The sequence below is a fragment of the Periplaneta americana genome, chromosome 2 (assembly GCF_040183065.1).
Source record: "Periplaneta americana isolate PAMFEO1 chromosome 2, P.americana_PAMFEO1_priV1, whole genome shotgun sequence".
Lineage (NCBI taxonomy): Eukaryota > Metazoa > Arthropoda > Insecta > Blattodea > Blattidae > Periplaneta > Periplaneta americana.
The window spans coordinates 164,047,740-164,059,444 of NC_091118.1; positions in this window are offsets into that span (position 1 = coordinate 164,047,740).

An 11,705-nucleotide genomic window follows, 5' to 3' on the forward strand; every position below is an offset into this window, starting at 1 on the left:
TAATAAATCAAACGCACTGTAATTCAGCAAATAACTGAGCAGCAAATAACGTCTTCGTGTGCTTTCTGCGAACGCCAACGAAAGAGCCAAAATGGCGGGCGATTATATTAAGTATTTATCGAGCCTTAAGAAATGAATAACGTCTTCATAAGCGAATGACAAGACGCACACGTTTAAATGTAGCCGACCTGCAACGCGATTGGCTTCCAGAAATTAGAGCGACGAGACTATAGCTACTGTGTAACGGCTGGAGGGATCATCGTGCTAACCATACAATATCTCATGATTTCCCTCAGTCACAAAGGCAAATGCCGGATTGGAAATTTACATACCTATTATGATTCATCACCACCTCAAACACCTCATAAACATTAACAAAACATCTATAATTGTAATCAGTTACAGCACAAGCCATATAGGCTACAATACACAACAAAAACTCAACTCCCAGCAAAAACTGCCCACTGGTATACCCACAGATCCTAAACATGCGATATGACACAGATGTTAAAAGAGTGTATAAATAAACTTTAAAAAATTATGGTTTTTGTGACTCATCAATAGGCTCACGTGGGCCGCGTCTGTGGTTCAGTGCTAGAGTGCTGGCCTTGCATCCAGGCTGCTTGGGTTCGATCGCCGGTCAGGTCTGGTAGAAGTTGTGGTGGACAAAACAGATGTTGCAGAGAGTTTTTTTTAATCTATCATCTGTGGATGATGTCTGGGGTAGTACGAGTTTCCAATGCTTATTTAGATTCTAAGGGCTTGGGGTTCCGGCTCGTCAGTAGTCGATGCGAACTTACATGCAGGACCGATGACTCACCTGTCAGCGCCGGATTCAAGAATGCCACTTGGGCCATCCGTCGCACTTAAGACAATCACTGAATATAGGGGCCCTAAACGACTTAAATGGTAGGATCGATCCCGCATTCATCCCTTATGAAATCAATCAATCAGGCCTATTATAGACATGGAAAAGAAATATGAAAATGTATGAACGTCCGGTTTTATCATCAAATCATCGTGTATGATGCTTTCTGTTATTATGTACGAACGATATAAAACTAAAATTATTATTATTTCTTCTTCATGTAGGTTTTATAAGATTATTTTCAAATAATCTCTTATCTCATTATAATATAATTGAAGACTGGTCGTTGTTGCCAAATTTAGGCATTCACAGGCTACGCATTCCCTGGAATGGTTGTCGTAAAAGTGAATGAATTTGGTCTTGTGACAATATGAGATTGCCAGAAGTTCGTTTCCTGCAACACCGAAGTGAATAATTGTGAATTAAGAAGGAATTCTGAAATTATGACAGGAGAAATGGTAGCACCGCGAGAAATCTGCTGCGACACCATATTAAATTTATCTACAACAAATTCCACTACGTCTTTCCCGAATTCTAACCGGATCCCCGATGTGGGAAAGCAATATTCTTAATTGTGGGTTCTTTCTTATAATGAAGAAACAGAAATGTGGTGAAATCAATCCGAATTTCAGAGTAAGAAATTTTGAAGTGCCATCCACTAAGAAACAGATTGTAAAAAGCCTGTATTGCGGAAGAGATTCTCCTTTCAGCAAGGAAACATGTGCTTACTGTATCTTGAGATAAAAAATAATAATGTCGACCTGGTTGGCTCAGTTGGTATAAAGCTGGCCTTCTAAGCCCGAGGTTGCATTTAAGTATCCTGAGGGACAAAATTCCGGCACACCGGCGACGCTGATATAACCTCGGCAGTTGCGAGCGTAGTTAAATAAAACATAAAATTTAAATAATGATGATAATAATAATAATAATAATAATAATAATAATAATAATAATAACAATAATAATAATAATACTCATCTAGGTCGTATGTCTAAAGAAAATCGGCGTATTTTTAAGTCATGTGCCTGGTCCGAAAAACAACATTACAAAGCCTGGGCCAAAGTCCCAGTGGCAGGTCTTTCATTGCAAACCCAGCATTCTCCAGTTTTTTCTATTTTCTGCCTTCCTCTTAGTTTTCGCATATGATCCATATAATATATTATCTTAATGTCGTCTATCATCTGATATCTTCTTCTGCCCCGAACTCTTCTCCCGTTCACCATTCCTTCCTGTGCATCCTTCAGAAGCCAGTAATAAACTATTTATTAGAGGATTATAAGAGCTGAGATTTCCGCTGAGAATAATTATGGTACATCTTTTCACACAATCATGCTCCTATGAAAAAGCACTTGAAAAACACGTTCTGTAAGGTGGAGAGGGAGACTGAAACAGGCCATCATAGCGTGGGCTCGCAAAAGATATATCTTTGGCAAATTTGGTTCAGTACCAGAGAATCTTGATCAAGTCGTCTCATTATTTTTTTACTTGGTTATTTAATGACGCTGTATCAACTACAGGCTTTTAGCGTCGATGGAATTGGTGATTAGTAGATGGTGAGAAGGGGTCGAGGATTCACCATAGATTACCTGACATTCGCCTTACGGTTGGGGAGAACCTCAGAAAAAACTCAACCAGGTAATCAGTCCAAGCGGGAATCGAAACCAAGCCCTAGCGCAACTCCAGATCAGCAGGCAAACCTTCTACCACCTGAACTACGCCAGTGGCCAAGTCACATTAACACGACTGTATTTCTTAATGAAGGATACAGGGTTAATGAGCTGGTCTGCCGGTACTAATAAATACTGTAACTAGTTCAACATAATAGGCCATGGGTTGCGGTATGTCAGGAGCTTAATGCAGATGGGGCTGCAGTGAAGGAAAGAAAAGGTCACGAGCTTACCAAGTTATGATAAACAATGTTTTATGTCACTTCAGTGCGAAAAACAAGTTTGTGTGTAGTCGCCAGTTGTTGCGTTTTGTCATACTGAGAGTAAGGTAGGCCTTATATACTGTACACCTATTACAATAATCTGAAATCAAAAATGGTACGCCTACAAGTTAAAATTGCATCGACCCATTTTATTTAAAGATTATTCTTGGGTTTTAAAATGAACGCTTATGGAAGATATTGTAGTGTGAGTTAATTACAGGATTTATACACTTCTTTAATATTATAGGTGTTCATCATCATCATCATCATCATCATCTTCTTCTTCTTCTTCTTCTTCTTCTTCTTCTTCTTCTTCTTCTTCTTCTTCTTCTAAAAGCAATAAATAGACCTCATGGCCTGTTTACGTTCTCAAAAGACATATTCATTCCACCTCACTTAGGTATGACAGCAGATATTATTTTCTTAACTTTTCGTAATGATAAATTAGTCCATAAGCAACGAAATAATACATTATGTAAGTCAATAACGATTATTTGCGTGTGAGACTTACGTGAAAACTACTGAAGATTATTGGAGACAAGAGGAATATTTCAATAGAAATATTGTGATACCGCCAGTCCCAGCAGTATCACTGCATAGCCTATACCTATAGTATTGTAAATAAAACAAAACGCATCAGGTATGTTTTATGTGGAAGTTACACACAACTGGAAATTCCTCTCTCAATTTCAGTGCAGTATAAATCTCACAGGAACAGAAAAGAAACATTGTAAGGAAAATTTCTAACTCGAAAATCAGTCATCGGCGTAGGAGAGGCGTTTGCCTGCCGATCAGAAGTTACGCTCGGACGTAGGTTCGAGTCCCGCTTGCGCTGATTGCCTGGTTGGACTTTTTCCGAGATTTTCCCAAACTGTAAGGCAAATGTTAGGTAATCTATGACGAATCCTCGGCCTCATCTCGCCAAATACCATTTCGCTATCACAAATCCCATCGACTCTAAATAACCAAGCAGTTGATATATCGTCGTGTCCACCGCTGTGGAGTAACGGTTAGCATACCTGACCGTGAAACGAGCGGGCCCGGGTTCAAATCCTGGTTGGAATAATCTACTTGGTTGAGGTTTTTAGGGGTTTTCCCTCAACCCATTAAGAGCAAATACTGGGTAACTTTCGACGCTGGTTCCTGCACTCATTTCGCTAGCATTATCACCTTCATCTCATTCAGACGCTAGATAACCATAGTAGTTGATAAAACGTCGTAAAATAACCAATTAAAATATACAGCGTCGTTAAATAACCCACTAAAATATGCCTGGAAAATCTCTTAAGTGTAAATTCGAACTTTCGACATAGAATAGGTAGGCCTACGTCTTTTTCCTCGACGAGTTTGGGCACGCGTTCTGGGAACCGTGGTGAAACAAGAAATGACTGAATATGCTTACTGCAACACAACCCAATGCTGATCTTATTAATAGTTAGGCCATGAACCAATGTAACTTGTGTGACCACGCCCATGACGCCACCTCCTCTCACTGCGGGCATGAGCGCTCTGAAGTTAGTATAAAATTAGCCGTGTCGCGCAGCCTCTCTCAGTAGATCTAATATCTCGACATCGAGAGCAACAACAGATCTATGCGACCACTCGTTTGATTTATAATCTCTAGTTCTATAATTTTAAAATCATAATATAGACGTATAATACATTTTGAGTGAATCAAAGGGAAAAATTGTGAGCTGGAACTAATTTCGGAGTGTCGCTTCATATAAAGAGAAAATAGCCTATACGCTATTGTATGCCCTTCATTAATTTTATTACTTTTCTTATAGATCCATACTCTCACCTTATAAACCAAAAAAAAAAAAACATTCAAGCGTACAATTGTAGTTTCATTCCCGAAATTGGATGACGTATTCTACGTGCCAATGATACAGCACAGAATTTTTAAAGTATATACAGAGTGTAAGAAGGGGTATAAGTGCCATTATTTTAACTGACGATTGTTCATGTCATAAGGAAGAAAAAATGTCCTCACAACTTTTTTCTAATTGCAATATTTAACTAATTATTAAAATTTACAATATTAGGCATTTGGCAACATTGCTGGATGGAGAGGAAGGGGTTTACAAGTATACAGTACAACTCAAGTGGATACAGACATACCGGTACAAAACAGATATTCTGTTCTAATGCAGGGGCGGACCAGAACAACTGTTGTTTACATAAATCAAAGAGCAAATAGGCCTACAAACTTTCAATCTCATTAATAGAACATTATGGTAAATTCCCATTTTATTTAACAATATTGGTCCATTTTTTATTGTACGTCTAAAAATAAACGATAATGGTTTATTGCACAAAATCACACGAACAACTTTTTCTAATGCAACATTTTAATCCCTCCCGCTTCCTTAAAGCAGTACCATTTTTAAAGAAATTTCTGTTTGTGTGATTTTCGAAACGAGGTAAGAGACTCCTAGTTCCTAATAATTAATCGTTCAGAAACCGCTACAAAAGTTCGCCGATTAGGTACCGGTAACCTTCTTTGCGGAAAACGTTGACGGTACATCTTCTTGCTTCACTTGAATTACGGCGACTTTCTCCATAAATTAATAACATATGATATTCCTAAACTGTGAATGACATTGTAAGTTGTTTATCGAATACTTGTAGCCTACTGAACTGTCATGCGCTTGACAGTAGCCTATGGACAGGGAGCTTGAACTCAGCTGAGTTGTACGTTTGTGCAGAATAAATCCTGCTGAACGTTGCCACATCTCTCACGCCAGAATATTAACAAATTTAAGGCCGCATTATTACTTAATTTCACGAAAACGTAATAGAACACATAAATATTTATTTTAGCTAATATTAATTCTTTGCTAGATTAACGATATAAGCAGTATGCAAATAAAATCAGGTAAGAATTATTTTTTTTCTGGGAAAATTATCAAGTTTTGACCCTATGTTGTATGGACATTTTTTGATTCTATAGACCGTCCCCGACGACTGTGAAAAGGACGGCATTTATACCCCTTACACCCTGTAGAAACCAGTTGTGCCAGAACAGTGGCAAAGGACATACTATTTACAGCAACTGCTATGAAATGGGTGAATATTCTTGTTAATATATTAATAAACATACACCTTTTAGTAATTTACAATTCATGCTTTCATTTTCAGATTTAGGCCTACTTGATTGTTACCACTATTGCGCGCGGAGCGATAGTCGCTGCTGACAGAGTGCTTGCAAAATTTACAGGTTATCAATGTCAGTGCAAATAACAGAATCCCAGCTACGGATCGTAATTTGGTCATGTAATCGAAAATACGATGCAAGCCGCTGTTAAGATGCTGTTCTTACTATGTATACGTATAAATCACGATCGTGGATTCGAATCCTGCATAGGAAATGGAAGTTTATCATTTGCCATTAGTCCATTATGACAAACTATAGGCCTATTATCTTTAGTGGAACTACGGGCTACGCGCGTGCCGACTTTACGCCAGGGGGAAATCCACGTGTGCAAAGTACTATCCGTTACTCAGGAGAAGACGAGCGGAAAGAATGTGACCTTCTTGACTATCGCTGCTGATTATTATAAACATCGCTCAGATACTGTGCTCCAACCACGAGAAAGTCTTTGCGGAATGAAACGGAGCGGGGTAATGCTGTGAATGAATGTTGATGTCATAAGATGTCATAAGGTCACATACGTGGGTACTCCTATCTCTATTGGCACGCTCTCACAGCACAAACAATAGCATTGTTACACACATATTTATACTACCCTAGTTACAAAATTCGTTCACTATTAATCTCCTGGTCTTTTAATCTCTCCATATAGGAAATAACATATGCTGGAGAGCGCATGGTTTTTAAACTGACGTTACAACGATAATATTATCTATCTGCTTCGCTCCAATAGATGACGCAATAGTAAGCAGATTCCTTTCACGGTTGATCTCCTGGTTGGAGAACAGTAAGCATCCCAATAGCCAGGTTATTACTCGTACAGGAAACATGAGTAACAATGCGTAAGGAAATTAAAGCTAAGTTGAACAGAAGGAGACCTAATGTTTCCGCTTACTGCAGTACAAATATTGCACGTGTTTTCTTACGTTATCTGTTCACATCCCTTCCTCCTCAGTCCGCTCTCGTCTTCTCCTGAGTCACCGACAGTACCAGCTATTAAGTTTTACTCAAGACTACCACGCTGTTTAGTAGTCGAGAAAGAAGTACAATAGGTATAGCCTATATAACATAAGTGTTACTCGTCGATAGGCCTATAGTACAAGGGCGCCCACAGGGAGTAGATGCTACCACTGAGATTTTTATTTTTACGCGTTTTTTTTTTTCTCTACATATTTGATACATGTTTTTTCAAACTCTCGGTAAACAATTCAACAAAAGCGAATGCTTTAAACTATGAATGCGTGCGCAAGGCAATTTAGATTTCAGAACTGGCTAGTTTTCATGTTCAATTTTCTCTCTCTTCGTCCATCCGTTTCCTCTAATTTTCTAACCATCTTGCTACCACTGAGATTGGATCCTGCGGGCGTCCTTGCTATAGTATATTTCGAGAAGTGATAATCATAGGAAGAAATAAAATGACGTTCCTGAAGGCTAAAAAATGTGTTCACGTACAACACACACTGATTTTGCCTACCTTCATTTTCCCACCGTCTTTCGTAGATTTTCTCACGCTCTCTCACTGCACCATATAGCTACACGTGCATGCGTTGACCAATCGGCAGCCATCTCCCGTATTTGTCCGCAGTCACTGAATCACTGGATTTGGAGAAGTCAGTTGAAATGTGTCTGCAACAAAGTTACGTTTCTGCCGTACTGATTGTGTAAAATGTATTATTGAAACAAGTAATAATTACTAGTGAAAAAAATATCTTTTCTCGCTACCACCATCAACATCACCATAATTATTATGACCAACAGTATTATTATCAGTATTGCCAGCTTCATCGACATCATTACAATCATCACCATCGTTACCACTTCTATCGCTAACTCAGCATCGTCATCATTAATCATAATCATCATGGTCATCGTCATCGCCATTATCTAATGTTAATCATATTATCATCATCAACACTAGTCGTCAATTAATATTATTATCGTCATTATCATCATCTTCAGCATCTATATCATGTGATCAAGCCGTGTTATGCTTTAAATCTTCTATACAGTAGAGGAAGCGCACTTAATCCTACTGTATTGCGACCAATCTATCTATTGTATTTACATTCCTATGAAGGGAAAGTAGTGAGATGAGAGAACCAAAGGGTAGATTTGCTGTCTGGAGATTCCCAACTGTCAATGGATTAAAGTAATCAATCCGTGGAACGAGCATGAAAATGTATGTGCAGCCTGGAGTAATTACTTTGGTCTTCGACCACAACCACTTCAAGGTACTTCGCTGTACAGTTGTACACCATCATGACGGTTAGGACTGCAAAAACAGAATTTGGTGAGTAACTGACACAAGAATTTATTCAATAGAAGACCTAGAATCATATATCTTTCCTTGCAGACATGATAACTTAAACTTATTTGGGAGAATGGCATCTCTAAGTTATTAGAGACAATTTTCATTCAAAAACTTAGTATAGGGTACTTTTAGTTGACCTGCTAATTAGCTGGTTTCGTTGTTCTTTATAATTTATATACCACACGGTAATTTCGTACAAGCATTGTTCAGGCCGTCATCTTCCCACAATAGCCTAGAAGTTCAGGGTGCTTACTTTCTTGTTAGATATAAAGAGGCTGACAATATATCAATCATAACACATGTTATGAATATGTGCCCTGGACCTCTGTTGCGGGAAGATGGCTTGATCGGTGCTTACGCCATAATTACCTAATTCACAATTTAGAGGCATTAAACATTCCAATTATATAAATATCTTGCAAGAGAAATGTATAGGTCAACAATGAAAAATCGAAATTTTGTGAAGTTGATCTGGTAATGAATTAAATCTGAATCATCTACAAATGTAGCCTATAGCTTTTCGTAAGTCTTACATTTTCAGCAGTTTTAATTTTAAAATAATTCTTCAGTTTAATATTTATCATATGTTTCACTGAAATAGGCTACTGTATTTTTCTGAATATTAGATTTAGATTTATAACGCGTCCGAAAAACGTTTCCATAATTATACTTTCATAGAGTGCAATATACTGTACTGTACGTGTATGAAATACGAACATAAGGGACTATCAATTCAGTGAAATATCCAGAACCATTTTCCCTGAATATTTTATTTAAATCACAATTAAGTGCATTTGTGTTTTTTTAAAATAGCTAACATAATCTACTTACTCTGAAAACCATTTTTGAGTCGTGTATTGCAGTGGTCTGTGTTGTAACAAACTGCGTAGCTATGATGCTGTGTGTGTTCCATTTTCGAAATATTGAATGTAGTTGCAGTACAGTAACTTGTCACAAATATCAGTTGTAAATTTATTGCTAATTTTGTCTAATTAATCTCTAAAATAACAATAATTCCTACTCAAATTAACTACAACTATAATTAATTTTATATTTAAATATTCTGTTAAATATTATAGTCCACAATTATTGCCATAACCACAGTTGTCATAACTGCTACTTTTAACAGGTTTAGAAAGTTGTTCCTTTGTCCTTGATGTTAGATTTGTGAACCCCTTTCACTCATCAGTTCGCCATTAGTGTAAAAATTCTGACTAGGTGAATAGCAAGTGTGTTTATTCCGCAGTTGGGTGGTAGTTTAGAAATATTAATATTTGTCACACGTATACAATTAATATAATCAATTAACATTATCGAATTATGAATAACAGTGTTAACGTATAGCCATAACAAACTGCATACATTTATTCTTACCTCTAACGTCAGGAATATCGGGTACAGTACTTACTTCCCCAAGATATAGACGATTGTACAAATTTAATCACTAGAGTAAACAGATATAGTATATTTTAGCGTCTTCTGTTCCTTCGGACTCCACATTTTTGGATTGTTTTTCAGTCGGATATTTAAGGTAGTGCCTCAACCCTAGGCGTTTAGTTTGTGAACTCCTTCACTTGCACAATTTGCCATTAGTCTCAAAATTAGAAACAGGTGAATTTGAATGTTATTTTACTCATTTGCATCAACAGTTGAGTAACAATTTAGGATCAATTAAATTAATATTTTCGAATACCTATAGGCCTACTAGCAATAACTGACTGCGTAATTTATTCTCATTTGACTTACCAAAGCCAGGAATATCGCTAGGTCAAACATGTAGTCCTCTACATTTTGATATGCTATAGTAGGTTGTTTCGGACTTAGCGCTTCTAAATTGTTAAATCATTAAGCCTACACTTTATTCATATACTGCATTGGCCTCTGTTGTTTGTCTTGGAAGTATTTGAAAACTCTTCTATTACGCACCGGTAATTAATAACATTTAGTGTCTCAAATTATTATGATCTAATATAGTTAAACATGAAATGTTATTTGCATAAATTGAAGACCTCCCTCAAAGAAGGTTGTATATCAACGGCTTTTGCATATGAGGTAGGTCTTCAATTCTAAAATTTCAACATTTAAGAATAACATGGCATCTAGTCGTGTAGGCCTACCGGTAAAAAATTTGTAAAGCATACTAAAAACGAAATGTTGCTGTACTGAAGGTTACAACACTCATGACTAGAATAATTGCAATAAAAAGAAACGAAATCTAAAATTCGAATGTTTATAAATAAATTAAATACTTTCTTCAGTTTTATGAACGAAGTGAAATGTTAATTGCTACATTAAAGTGCATCGAAGTTTGATGCAATTTGTAGCAAGTCCTGTGACTTTCTCATCATTGGATTTGGTCTATAATTTTTAATATAGTCGCCTAATTATTGTATCTATTAGATGGTGTTAGCCTGCAAATTGCTTTCCTTAATTACATTTCATTATTTCACTATATGATACTTTACATCAGTGGTTCCCAAAGTTTCTGCAGGCTCGAGCCACTTTTGGCCGATAGGCTACTTTCGTTTGCGATTCCCCACTGTCATATCGGTTCTTGACCTCATTCTAAAAATAGATATCCCTGAGAAATTGAAAGCAATACCCTCAAAGTACGATTTTAAACAACAGCTTTTGAGTATTTTCCGAAAGAAACTGGAAACTATTAGGACAGTCACAGATGGATACTGAACCCGTTAGAGAGTTGCTTTCAAACTGGCTGAAATAAAAAAAAAGTATGAGGGAAGAACTCATTGAATTATGTACTTAATGATGGCATGTTGAAACTAAACCTTTTCTTCGCAGAGCATTGACCAGTTTTGTATAAAAGGAATATTTAAATCTGGCAAAAGAAGCTCTTAAAGTTTTATTAACATTTGCAACCTCGTATTTATGCTGTCCATGTCTATGACCATACTATATTGCAGGTATAAAATTCTAATTAGATTTCTCATTTTGTTTTCTTAAAAAAACTTATCCGTGTTGTTTCACAAATAGGTTGTACTTCAAAGTTTTCAGTCACATCTCTGATTTTCATAGGTTATTTGGTGACCATGTAGACTAAAATATTATGATTTCTTAAAGATGCGGATTTAAAAAGAATTTTGTTACAATAGCCTACTTATTTATCTCTGGAAAATCTATTATTCTATTCTCATGTTAGACTTCATTTCAAATAACAATTTTATTAAACACAGGTGATACATTAGTATATATATTTTTTGTAATTTATTCACTTATTTATTTTAATGCTAGCCTTTGCCTACTATAGTCCCTTAATCTACTATTGATTCATATTATGTTTATGATGAAGACAGTGTATCTACACGGTCTACACAGTACATTAAAATGACTTCATACCCAATTCAATGAGATCAAGATTTTTATTTGTAAAGAAAAATTTTTATTTGATGATGTACTTTATCCTGAAATAGTACTGGTACTT